The sequence below is a fragment of the Mus musculus genome, chromosome 10 (genome assembly GCF_000001635.26).
Source record: "Mus musculus strain C57BL/6J chromosome 10, GRCm38.p6 C57BL/6J".
Classification (NCBI taxonomy): Eukaryota; Metazoa; Chordata; class Mammalia; order Rodentia; family Muridae; genus Mus; species Mus musculus.
The window spans coordinates 95,661,411-95,673,715 of NC_000076.6; the positions used below are offsets into that span (position 1 = coordinate 95,661,411).

Below are 12,305 nucleotides of genomic sequence, written 5' to 3' on the forward strand. Positions count from 1 at the left end.
TGAAACATTGTGTCCTAGGTTAGTCATGAAACATTGTATCACAGGCCATTTCATTCCTGTGGACAATCTAGGTTTTTAAAGAAAATAGGTGAATATTGTTTGAGTTTTACAAGGTTTGATGAGTAGTGTGGCATCTAGCTGACTAACATTTGTGATGATACTGTGTTTAAGAATGGCTTGAAATGCCGGGCGGTGGTGGTGCACGCCTTTAATCCCAGCACTTGGGAGGCAGAGGCAGGCGGATTTATGAGTTCGAGGCCAGCCTGGTCTACAAAGTGAGTTCCAGGACAGCCAGGGCTATACAGAAAAACCCTGTCTCAGAAAAAAAAAAAACAAAAACAAAACAAACAAAAAGAATGGCTTGAAATAAGCCAAGTGTAGTGACACACGCCTTTAATTCCAGCACTGGGAGGAGGATCTCTGAAGTCAAGGCCAGCCTCGTCTACATAGTGGGAGTTCCAGGACTGGAAGGACTAGATAGGGAGACTTAGTCTTGTAAACAAACAAACAAAAAGCAAATACAAGCAGACCAATGAATGTCTGGAGAGCAGGAAGTAAGAGGAGTTGGAGTGAGCTCTGTAGAGAGACAATGAGGAAACTGAGTGACTGAGTCACCATGAGGCTCCTGAGGGAAGATAATGAGAAGCTTCCCTTAGAGGCTTGCAGGCTTTTGACTGGCCTGATGTTTATTTACCCAGGTTCTGGCTATGTTTATTTACCCAGGTTCTGGCTCTAAGGAAACCATCTCATCCTAAGCTTTCCAGGAAAGTGAGTAAGCAATAGCACCAAGGCCAAATCTACCCTCCCTATAAGCGGATTCTCTCAGGTATTTTCTCGTAGCGATGTAGCGAACACAAATTACTCTGTGATAAATAATCATTTATGAATCTTTTTATGAGCATTCCTGAGGTGGGCAAGAAGGATATAGGACTTTCCCAATTTTATCGTTTTATATATGACTTAATACTATATAGTTGGGTTTTTCTCCGAAGGTCTGTTTTTATTTTTGAAATTATAATTCTAATTATAATGCTTCCTTTTCCTCTTTCCTCCCTCCAAACCCTCCCATTTATTCCTCTTTGCTTTCTTTCAAATTCATGGTCTCTTTTTCAGGAATTGTTATCACATGCATATATGGATTTATATAAATATGTAAAATATGAAAATATGCTTCATAAAGATAATATCCTTAAAAACATATATTTTAACACTTATAAAATATATATCTATAGATAAATGTAATAACATGTATAAGTATATAAGCTATTATACACATACACAATCACACACACACACACACATATATGTTGCAAGATATTTAATCACACTGTAAAATCCAAGATTGTGTTATTTACTGAAAAACCCTGTTTCTAGTTGTAGTATGGCTCAGCCCTTAGCACACACCTTTAATTCCTCTGGGCAGAACACAGACATTTTCTTACTCCCAAACAATGAAGGTAAAGTTAGTTTGTAAAAGGAAGCACTGATGTTTGAAAATGATGTCTAATTGAGTAGCAGACAAAGTGATGAATCAGAGAAAGATTCGATGGAACATGGTATGCCCAACTCTCATGAGAAGAGAGACGAAAGGGAAGCTACTTAAGGAGCCATGTAGAGAGAGAAGAGGAAGGAAAAAATCAAGTTTTACTGGGACAGTTGTAGAGAGACAGGTTGCAGAGAGAGAACAAGCTAGAGACATTGGTGAAGATAGAACGAGTCAGAGAATGAGAATGAGCCAGAAGATTAGAACAGATTGGCAGAAATAGTCTGTGGCCAAGAAGAGCAATTTAGGAGAAACCTAAAGAAGCCAGATAGAATCGGTTAGCATGGAGAGAAGTTTGAGTCAGAGCAGCTGAGTTGAACAGTCAGTCAGAGATCAGAAAGAGCCGGGCAGTGGTGGCGCACACCTTTAATCCCAGCACTTGGGAGGCAGAGGCAGGCTGATTTCTGAGTTTGAGGCCAGCCTGGTCTACATAGTGAGTTCCAGGACAGCCAGGACTACACAGAGAAACACTGTCTCGAAAAACAAAACAAAACAAAAAAATAGAACAGAGATCAGAAAGAACTAGGAAGGGATGAGCGTATTCAGCAGTAAGTCTCAAAGGCTGAAAACATTCTAGATTATACAGAGGCTAGAAGCTTCCTGGGCTAGGCCTAGGTTAGCAGACAGAAGTAAGCCTTGGAAATGACCATTGGAACAGAAGAATAAATGATACTTTTACACACACACACACACACACACACACACACACACACACACACACACACAAACCCCCTTCCCTCCATCCTCAGTCTGTATATTACTCATATGTACATTTTTAGTGCTGACCATTTAGCATTGGATAGCCAATTGATAACCAATCTTCCTTAAAGAAGCCTGTTTCCCCACTCTCAGCAGTCCTTAGCTGCCTGCAGTTGTGTGTGTAGGGTTGATCTCAGCAGTCCTTAGCTGCCTGCAGTTGTGTGTGTAGGGTTGAGGCCTTGTGGGCTTTCCTCCATCTTGGCACGCCTCTTGGTGTCATCCTTGTTCAGCTTAGGTGTAGGCAGTCACGTTGGTGAGACTTTATGGCTGTAGCTTCTGACGTTACTCAGAGACGCAGTCTCACAGCAAACTCCCTGATCCTTTGGTTCCTACCATCTCTCTGCTCTGTTTCATGTTGACTGGACAGAAGCTGGCCCTCCTGCTTCAGCCTCCCAGGTACTGGGATTTACCTGTGTTTAGCAGCACAGCTTAGGTTTTTTTGTTTTTTGCTTTTTTTTTTTTTTTTTTTTTTTTCTGATTTTCAAGACAGGGTTTCTCTGTGTAGCCCTGGCTGTCCTGGAACTCACTTAGTAGACCAGGCTGGCCTTGAACTCAGAAATCCGCCTGCCTCTGCCTCCCGAGTGCTGGGATTAAAGGCATGTGCCACCACGCCCAGCACTTTTGTTTTTAATCTAATTTATTTTATTTATGACTAGGTGAACAGTCACATAACCAAAATGTTAGAAATTGAGAGTTTATCTGAGGCTGGCTGGAAGAAGTGGGAAGATTGGTCAGTGTCTACTTACTGCTTAGATATAATAGCAAGAGGCCCTGTGTGCTACTGTACTGTTGAGTGACTGTAGACAAGGAAAATATGCTGCTTATTTCAAATGAAAGAAGAGAATAAAGAAACAATAAATACTTGAGGTATTAAATATATTTAACCCAATGTAAACATTATATTTATATATATTATATATATCACATAATACCCTATAAATATGTATAATTTTTATGTTTTTATATATTAGATAAAAGAATGGTAAAAAAAAATAAAGTATCACTGTGATAGGAAGGCAATGTCTTGGGAAGTCTTGTCTGTCTGCCTGTCTGACTACCTTTCTATCTGTCTTGGACCTTGGACCTACTTAAGTTTATTTTCTTGGCTTTCTAGAGAAGGTCTCTCGAGTGACTCCAGATCCCTGTGTTGTGCTGCAATGGGATCCTAAACTTCAGCGTTCTGTGTGCAGCCCTAATTACAAGGCTTTTTACAGCTGCCCTTAGATGCTAGCGCTGGCCAAGGCTAGAAGGGCTTGTCACTTAAGAGGCATGAGGAAGAGACCTCCTCCCAGGTGTATGTCTTTCTTTACAAGCAGGTAGAACAACTCCCTATGTTGTCATCCTCGGGTTGGTCTCAGAAAAGTGAACTGTGTTTCCTCAGTGCAACCTCAGTGTGAATCTCTCTTCTTTTGAGTAGAGCTGATTGGATGAAGTCCACGTGACCAAGAGGTATTTACATCTCTTAATTTTATGAATTCTGCACTTATGTGCTCTGAGTATTTTTCCTCTCTGCTGCTTGAGTTCTAGAATATTTGTAACTTGAATTGGTCAGTTGTTTCCTGATCAGTTCTATTGTACCAGGCTCTACAAAGGCACACAGCACACAGGGATGGATAGAAACTGACCGCGTTTGTGAAGCTCACAGCTTAATGGGGATAGAGGAGCAACATCACATATACATATAAATTAAAAAAAAAAAACTACTAGGTGGTTATCTATAAAGAAACTCAGTACTGCAACCAAAACACCTGTGGGGAAGGTGTCGGGGCCCAGTGAGGTGAAGCTGGATGGAGCCGGATGGAGCTGGAAGGAGGCGAGTGAAGCACCAGGCCATAGTAACTGTGAGATTCTTAACAACCTGGCTCCTCAGTCCCCATCCTCCTGTGCCTGTCACTTTGTGAGTGAGTGCTAAATACGTGTCCCCTGAGTTCAGTAACCAAAGAAGAGGCTGACATAAGCACCCTGCTGAGGTGTGAGATGGCAGAGTGGAGCATGGCAAGGGTCATCTTCACGGGTCAGGTCAACCATGAGAGCAATGAGAGCATCCTGTTCTTTCCCAGCTACTTCTCCGGTTGCCAGAGAAGTGCGGAGCCTCTATGAAGCTCGCTTGCAACTCAGCCCTGGCTCTGGCGTCTGCCCCTCCCCTTTCTGTGCCTTGGCTCCTGTAAAGCCTCTGACTCCAGCAACTTCACCATGCATCCTCTCTCAGCCTCTCTCTTCTGGGCCTGACGTCTTGGCTCCATTCCTTCGGCTCAAACACCAGAAATAATCTTTCTGTTGTTGTTGTTTAAATTTACCTGATCTACTTTTTCTTTCTTTCTTCTTCTCCAACACACACACACACACACTCCACAAATTTAACCTATTTAACTTACTAACTTATAATATTCTTCTTTGTGTACATGTATGTGTGCGTGTGAATGGCCACATGTGTGCCATGGCATGCATGCAGAGGTCAGAGGACAGCTAGTTCTGCCTTCCCACTGTGTGGTTTCTGGGAGTTGGACTCAGATCATGAAGTCTGAGGTGCTGGAGCTGCCGCTCATACATTACCCGCAATCCTCCCTCCATAAACGCACTTTTCAAACTCAGAAAAATGGATGTTATTCTACTCCCATAGCTGTTGTCACAAGGTACCTCTAACTCAGTGGGTTCAAACAGAATCTTGCTGGTTGTGGTGGTACACACCTGTAATCCCAATGCCCTGGAGGTTGAGGCTTGCCTAGGCTACATAGTGAGAGCCTGCCTATAAACAAAACAAAACCAGAAATATACTCTTCTTTACAGTTTCAGAGGCCAAACACTCCAAATCCAGGGGCTAGGCTTCATGACGAGAGTCTCTTGCCCTGGCTATCCTTAGCCCTTCATGTTCCTTGGCTAACACAGCATAGCTCCAATTTCACTATTCATCTACACATGGCTACTTTCCCTTGGTGCTGGTCTGTATTCAAATTTACCTGTCCTTACAATGACTGTGTCAGGTCCAGTCTAACCCAATACATCATTTAAACTTGATTTTTTTCCCCCCCACTAAAGATCCTATTTCCAAATAAGGTCACATTCGAGCACACTAAGGTTAGAGCTCTAACATCTGGTTTTAGAGTCATGAGCCAGTTGTCAAGTGTTGACCTATAGTTGTCTGTTGCTATGCAGTTTTCAAAGATATGCTGATAATCCCCATGAAAAGAGCCTGTTACATCGAGCTAACAGTGTTAGTAGCTCAATGTGGTGCAGATCTACGTCTTGCTTTTGGCCATGGCTTGGGAGAACTGACCTCAGCTCACTGGTCATCAGTCTCCTCATTGATAACATGTGGAGAAGAGACTCAACTGTTCCCTGGCTATGTTGATTCTTAGCACAGCATCTGGCCTGAGGATTATACCATAGGTTTCACCATCAGGAGAGTAGACTATTCTCTCTGTCCTTCATATTTGCACACAGTCTCATGTACTTAGCAGACACTAACATGGGACATCAGGGTCTCAAATGAATTCTTAGAACTGCTACATATCTGTTGCCAGCCCTTAAGGTTTCTATACTAGACAATGCCAAGTCAGCTCAAGATTTACCCAGGGGACAAGTCATTTTGTTGTTCTCTTGTCCCTCTCTGTCCCTATCCTGTCTATTTGCTAAGCTAAAAGTATTGTGTGTGTGTGTGTGTGTGTGTGTGTGTGTGTGTGTGTGTGTGGTGAGGGGGAAGATGGAAAACAAATGTTGGGGAATATGTGTGCATGTGTGCTTCAGTCTAGATTGATCCTGTGCGATTTTTTTGTTTTTGTCTCCCACAAGACTCTCTCTATCCTGCACACAGCCAGGTTCCACACAGGGTGGATAGAACTGGTCTGTCTTGGGTTTCTGCCGGTTTCATGGGCTTTGATGTTGGTTCAGCTCCAAGGTAGCTGGGAAAGACAAACTACTATTTGTTACTTGAGGGGAAAAAAGGGAAAGTTTAAAAAACAAAACAAAACCTCAGTCTTTTATCTCCATGTCCTCTAAGTTACCAGTCTCCTGGTGAAGGGAGGGAACAAGTGGGTTTTATCTTACTGCCATGGGAACATCAGAGAACTCAGAGCCCTGGGGGTGCATGCAGTGACCAGTGAGTAGAGAGGCCAGGCTCTCTCAGGCTCTCTCTGGGAATGCAATACTTTCAGGGAACTGGGCTGCTGCTAGTGGTGGTGGCTGGTGGCTGGTGGGTGGTGGGTGGCTGGTGGCCGGGCAGGAATGGGAGGAGCAGGGAGCTTTAGTGATGCCCTAGGGAGCCTCCAGCTAAGTGGATGACACATCTACAGCAAGGGGAACACACTGCTCTTTTCCTTTTTTTTTTTTTCTTTGAAATTTTAACTTTTTAAAAGAAAATTTTATGCACATGGGTGTTTTGCCAGATATGGTAGTGCCAGATATGGTAGCTCATATCTGTAATTATAGCCATTTAAGAGGCTGAAGCAAGATAAGTACCACAACTCTGAGGCCAGCCTGGGCCACATAGTAAGTTCTGTCTCAGAACAACAACAACAACAACAACAACAACAACAAACAACAACAACAGCAACAACAACAGCAACAACACAAAACCAAAACCAAAACAAAACAACCAAATAAAACAAACAAAAAACACAACCAAATAAAAACAAAACAAAATAATAAAATAATTTTAAGTGTGTGTATGTGTTTAATACCTTATTAGGTTAAAAGATTCAGCTTCACTGTTTGGTATCTGGGTGCTTCAGCAGTTGGAAAGCATTTCCCAGCTGAGTGGTCTCGGCACCTATGTCAAAGATCCTTTGATGGGGCTGGAACAGAGCTCAGCATGAGAGAGCTTGCCTAGTAGTTCACATGCGTTTTAGGATGATTGTTTTTGACAGAGATTTGACTCAGTCTGGAGATCTCTTTGGGTGGTATCTTAGTAGCCTTAAGTCTCCAGTCCAAGAGTCTAAGCTAGATTTTAGTCTCTGTTTTACCAATCCCTGTTCTTTATTATTTTATTTGTCTACAATTTATCAAAGTTAGTCGCTAGTTTTATGCTACTTATCCTTCTCCTTTTTTGAGACAGGGTTTCTCTGTGTAGTTCTGGCTGCCCTGGAACTCAATTTGTAGACCAGGCTAATCTTGAACTCACAGAGATCCGCCTCCCTCTGCCTCTCAAGTGCTGGGATTAAAGGTATGTACCATTATGCCAGGTATCTTTTTCTGTTTAGTTTAAACACTTACAACTATAATCATCCCCACACTTCACACTGTCTCTGTTTTCTTTTTTCTCTAAGCATATTTTAATCTCACTGTGGTCTATTTAACCCATTGACCGTTGAAGGGTCTATTGTTTAATTTCACATATAATATATAATTCCAATCAAATAAGACACTTTGCTTGAAGTGTATCATTTAAAATCTACTCAGGGCCTAAGGAGGTAACAGTTGACAAAGTACCTGTTCCACATGCATGAGGGCCTGAGTTTGGGTCCCCAGTGCCCACGTTAAAGCCTTCGTGTGACAATGTAACCTTTGCAACCTTAGTGTTCATAGTGGGAGGTGGACAGACACAGTTGAACCCTCAGAGGTCATTGGCCAGCCAGCCTAGCTAACTGCTGGTCAGCACTGTGTTCAGTGGAAGATCCTGTCTCAAAATACAAGGTAGAGAACAATAAAGGACACTGGTTGGTGACCTTCGTGTGTCACATGCACACACTGTCATGAACATGCACATATATCCTACTCCCTACACACACACACACACACACACACACACACACACACTGAGGATTTGTGATCTAACATATTGTCTATTCTAGAAAAAGTCTCTTGTACACCCAGAACAAATGTTTTTTTTACCTGACTTATGTCTAGTTGGTATATTTTCTGAGACAGGGTTTCTCTGTGTAACCCTGGCTGTCCTGGAACTCACTCTGTAGATTCCAGGTTGGCCTCGAACTCAGAAATCACCTGCCTCTGCCTCCCAAGTGCTAGGATTAAAGGCGTGGGCCACCACTGCCCGGCCTTTACTTATATCAACGTGATGGCTCTGTCCCACAGATGGAGTAGAGTATTAACATCCCCAGCTATTGTTGTGCAGTTCTTTTTCTTCTTCAATTATAATAGTAAACATTCTACAACCATCACAAAATACCCGAGACACGTGACTTACAAGGATGAAAGGCTTATTTAGACTGATGGTTGCTGTCTATGGTTGGTTGGCCTTAGGCTTTGGGGCCTGTGATGGGACTGCATCATGGTGTAAACACACAGTAGAAGCTGCCCAGTGCAGGAGGTGAATGAGAACGAAGGAGCTAACTCCCCCCATGTCCACAGCAACCGTGTGCTTCCCTGTCCTGACTTCTCTCCACATGGGATTGTTTCTCTGTGCATGTCTGTCTCTGTTTCTAGACTTCCTCTTTCTCTACGGATGCTGTTGCTCAGATTCAAGGCCTTTCCCACTGATGCAACTCATCCATCAGCAAAGATCCTAATTTCTAAATAAGCTTTCAAAGGCGCTGGGGAATAGGGCATACCTTCAACATATCTCTTTAACCAGGTGGCCACAGTTGAATCCATAATAAGTAGTTCAAAGGAAAAATGATAGGAATACTGGTTTGTACAAATAAAGGAGCATTGGCATCACTCACAAGTGGTGGGAAAATGCACTATCCTATAAGAGAGAAGGATGGGAAAGGAGAGTCAATAGACCCTGTCTCAGAAGGACAGAAGTTACATGTCTGCTAGTTACAGAGTGGCGGGAGAGTAACGAATAGGGCTAGAGTCTCATCAGCAGAAAGGCTGCTGGTTAGGTTGCTGAAAGGTAAGTTTTTTCTATACTCCTTTTAATCCAGTCATTTTTATCACTTGGGACAGACAATCCTAAAACACTGAGCACTAAGCAGTCCTCATGTCTTGTTCCTGGGAATCTGTTCCCACTTCCATTTCCCAGTCCTGCTTTCCGCTGTCACTGGGTAAGGGGTTGACTGTGTCCTCCTCAGTGGCAGTGTGTGGTTATTGAAGATGGCAGGAGCCTCAGGAGAGATATGTAGCACACCTTGTGGTTGCTCTCTGCTCCTTCTTCCTGCAGTCTCCTCGGGGAGGCAGACTCGGGGAGGCAGAAGCCAAGTCCATGGAAACAAAGGAAACCGAGAAGCCAAGTCCGTGGAAACAACTGTTACAGACACAGGTGCCGTGGCATCCAGGATGCCATGGACACTCCCCATACTGTTTGAACATAAGGCTCGCCCATGTCGAATGAGCACTCTACCTCCGAGCTGTAGCTACCCAGTCTCCACTTCTTAGGCCCCAGCTAATAAATGGCACGGGGCTCAATGCTGCATGACACAAATGTGACCCTCAGTGGGTGGAGTTTTAAGAAACTGCAGACACGCCGGGCGGTGGTGGAGGCAGAGGCAGGGGGATTTCTGAGTTCGAGGCCAGCCTGGTCTACAGAGTGAGTTCCAGGACAGCCAGGACTACACAAAGAAACCCTGTCTTGAAAAACCAAAAAAAAAGAAAAAAAAAAAAAAAAAAAAAAAAAGAAACTGCAGACACATGGGCTCAGTAAAGAATGCTGGCCTCGAAGAAAATAACTCTGGGAAACAGCGTGGGAATTTTCTCCCCTGTGATTCATACTCCTGAGATTCTTTGGCCTTCTCACTATATAACTTCCTGCTTTTGTGCTGTATTGCTTTTTGTTTTGTTTTGTTTTGTTTTGTTTTGTTTTGTTTTTCTCCAGAAAGAGAAAAATCCTACTGGGGAAAGCTAGGCCAAGTTGGAGAACGTCTTGTTGCCCAGGCCAAAGCCAAAAGAGCCAGCACTTTCCAGTAGGAAGTGACTCTATCTGAAGGGCCGGATGCCAGTCTGCTGGCACAGCTGGCACTCTTTGGAGACAGGTTCTTTCGTGTGTCTTGTACAGCTCTCTAATTTACTCCCACGTACCCGAGCACTTGCCAGTTTTCCATACATCACGCCCGGAAGCTTCCAAGGAGATGGCCAGAATCTCAATCTTACATTTTATTTCAATACCACAGACCTCTGTGGGCAGAAATCCCACTGTCATGCTTTGTGACACTTGCAATTCTTCCTTAGAAACATTTTTTTTAATTAAAAACAAATGTTTCCATACAATATATTTTGACCATATTCCTTCCCCTCCCCCATCTCCTCCCAAAGCACCCCCATTTCCTATCCACCTAACTTCATATGATCTCTCTAAAAAATGCAAATAACACCACCACCACCAAATTAAACCAAAACAGGTGCATGCGTGTGAAAGCATATCCCCCCCCCAAAAAAAACCCAAACAACAGATAAACAACAAAAAACCCCAACCCAAACAACAACCACCACCCAACTAAAAACCATAGAGTTAGTTTTGTGTTAGCCTACTACTCCTGACATGAACCCTTTCTCTGGAATGTGGTTGGTACACTCAGAGTTATTCTGCTGGAGAAAACTGATTTTTTTTCTTTCCCAGCAAGTATCAATTGCAGGCAGCTTCGTGGTTAGCAGTGGGACTCTGTGCCCCTTTCCCTTTCTCCGAACTTTGTGCAGATCTTGTACGCTGGTGTCACGGTCTCTGTGGATTCCTACGTGATTCCTACTCAGCAGCCCTGCTGAGTCCCGATGACACTCTTTCCTTACAATCGTCCACCACCTCTGGCTCTTATAGTCTTTCTGCCTCCTCTTCTACATACATCCCTGAGTCCTGAGGGGAGGAGTGTGATTAAAACATCTCAGGAGTCTTTGAGCTGAGCACTGTAAGGTCTCTCTAGCTGCCTGAGCATTGCTTGTGTGGTTAGCTATGTTAATTACTACCTACTGCGAGGGGAAAGGGAAGCTTCTCTGATGAGGGCTGGCAATGCAGTGACCTATGGGTATAGCAATGTGTCATTAGGAGTGGCTTTATTGCACTGTTCCTTTAGGAGGATAACAGTAGTACATATTCCTGGAGGACTCATGACCTAGTCACTCAGGCTCTTGATTTTTTTTTTTTGGGGGGGGGGGACGACAATCAATCCTGTGTCTTTATTAAAGAGGGCTAGAAAGGGACCACACCTGGCAACCAAGGAGTGAGGTACCAGCCAGGGATGGGATGGGCTCAGGCTCTTGGGACTCAAGGGAAGATTCATGGCCTGGAAGGGCCCAAGGAGACCTTGTCCTGGCAGTAGCTGAGAAAGTGCCTAAGGGAAAGCTTTAGGCACTACAGCCACAAGCTGGTTCTGCAGGCTAAGGGGCTGAGGCTGTAGATTCAAAATAGGTTGGGGTGGTCTGGAATCACTCTGAGGCCACCTTGGCTTTTCTACCTAGATTATCCACTGGTCCTGATCCTGTTCGTTGCCTTCCATGTCCACCTCATTGACCTCTCCATCATCAGGTGACTCATTATAGTCATTCATCTCATCCATGTCTTGCCTGTCCTCATCATCTTCGGAATCCTCTTCACTGTCCTCATCATCTTCATCATCCTCTTCTTCCTCATCATCGTAGTGCTCTGAGGCCGGCTTGCCAATAGGTACCAGGTTGTTGTCTTTCTCTGCGATGCTTTGGAGCCAGGCCTGCTGCTGCTGCTCCTGCTGCTGCAGCTCTGTCTCCTCCACACAGGGTCGGTCCAGATTAAACCACAGCGTCTCAGTCACATGAGGGAAGAGTGACGGGGACAAGGTGGACATGGCTCCTAAGCTGAGTTTGAGTCCTGGCTCCATCACTTACTAGCTTTTTGATTTTGGCCAATACACTTAACCTCTCTGGGCCTCAGTTTCCTCATCACTGCCCATTCTTTGCTCATTATGATAATGACTGCGAGATTGGCCAACAGGGCTCTTGATCTTATTAACAGTGGCGGGTATGGATTCTAGCTTATAGAGTGGGCCTTACACCCAATTAAGAAAAAAAAAAAAACGGTAACTACAACCCCCCTCCACACACACACAAGTGGTTGGTTACTTCCACAACATATGTGCCACTATTGCTGTAGTCTATCTTGCAGATAGGTCTCTATTATAGTCCAACATCCTTAGCCCTTAAGGAA

At 43.9% G+C, this 12,305-nt stretch overlaps 1 pseudogene; it reads right to left on the reverse strand.

The window, feature by feature from the left end:
* Positions 11,278-12,105, reverse strand: Anapc15-ps (anaphase promoting complex C subunit 15, pseudogene; annotated as a pseudogene).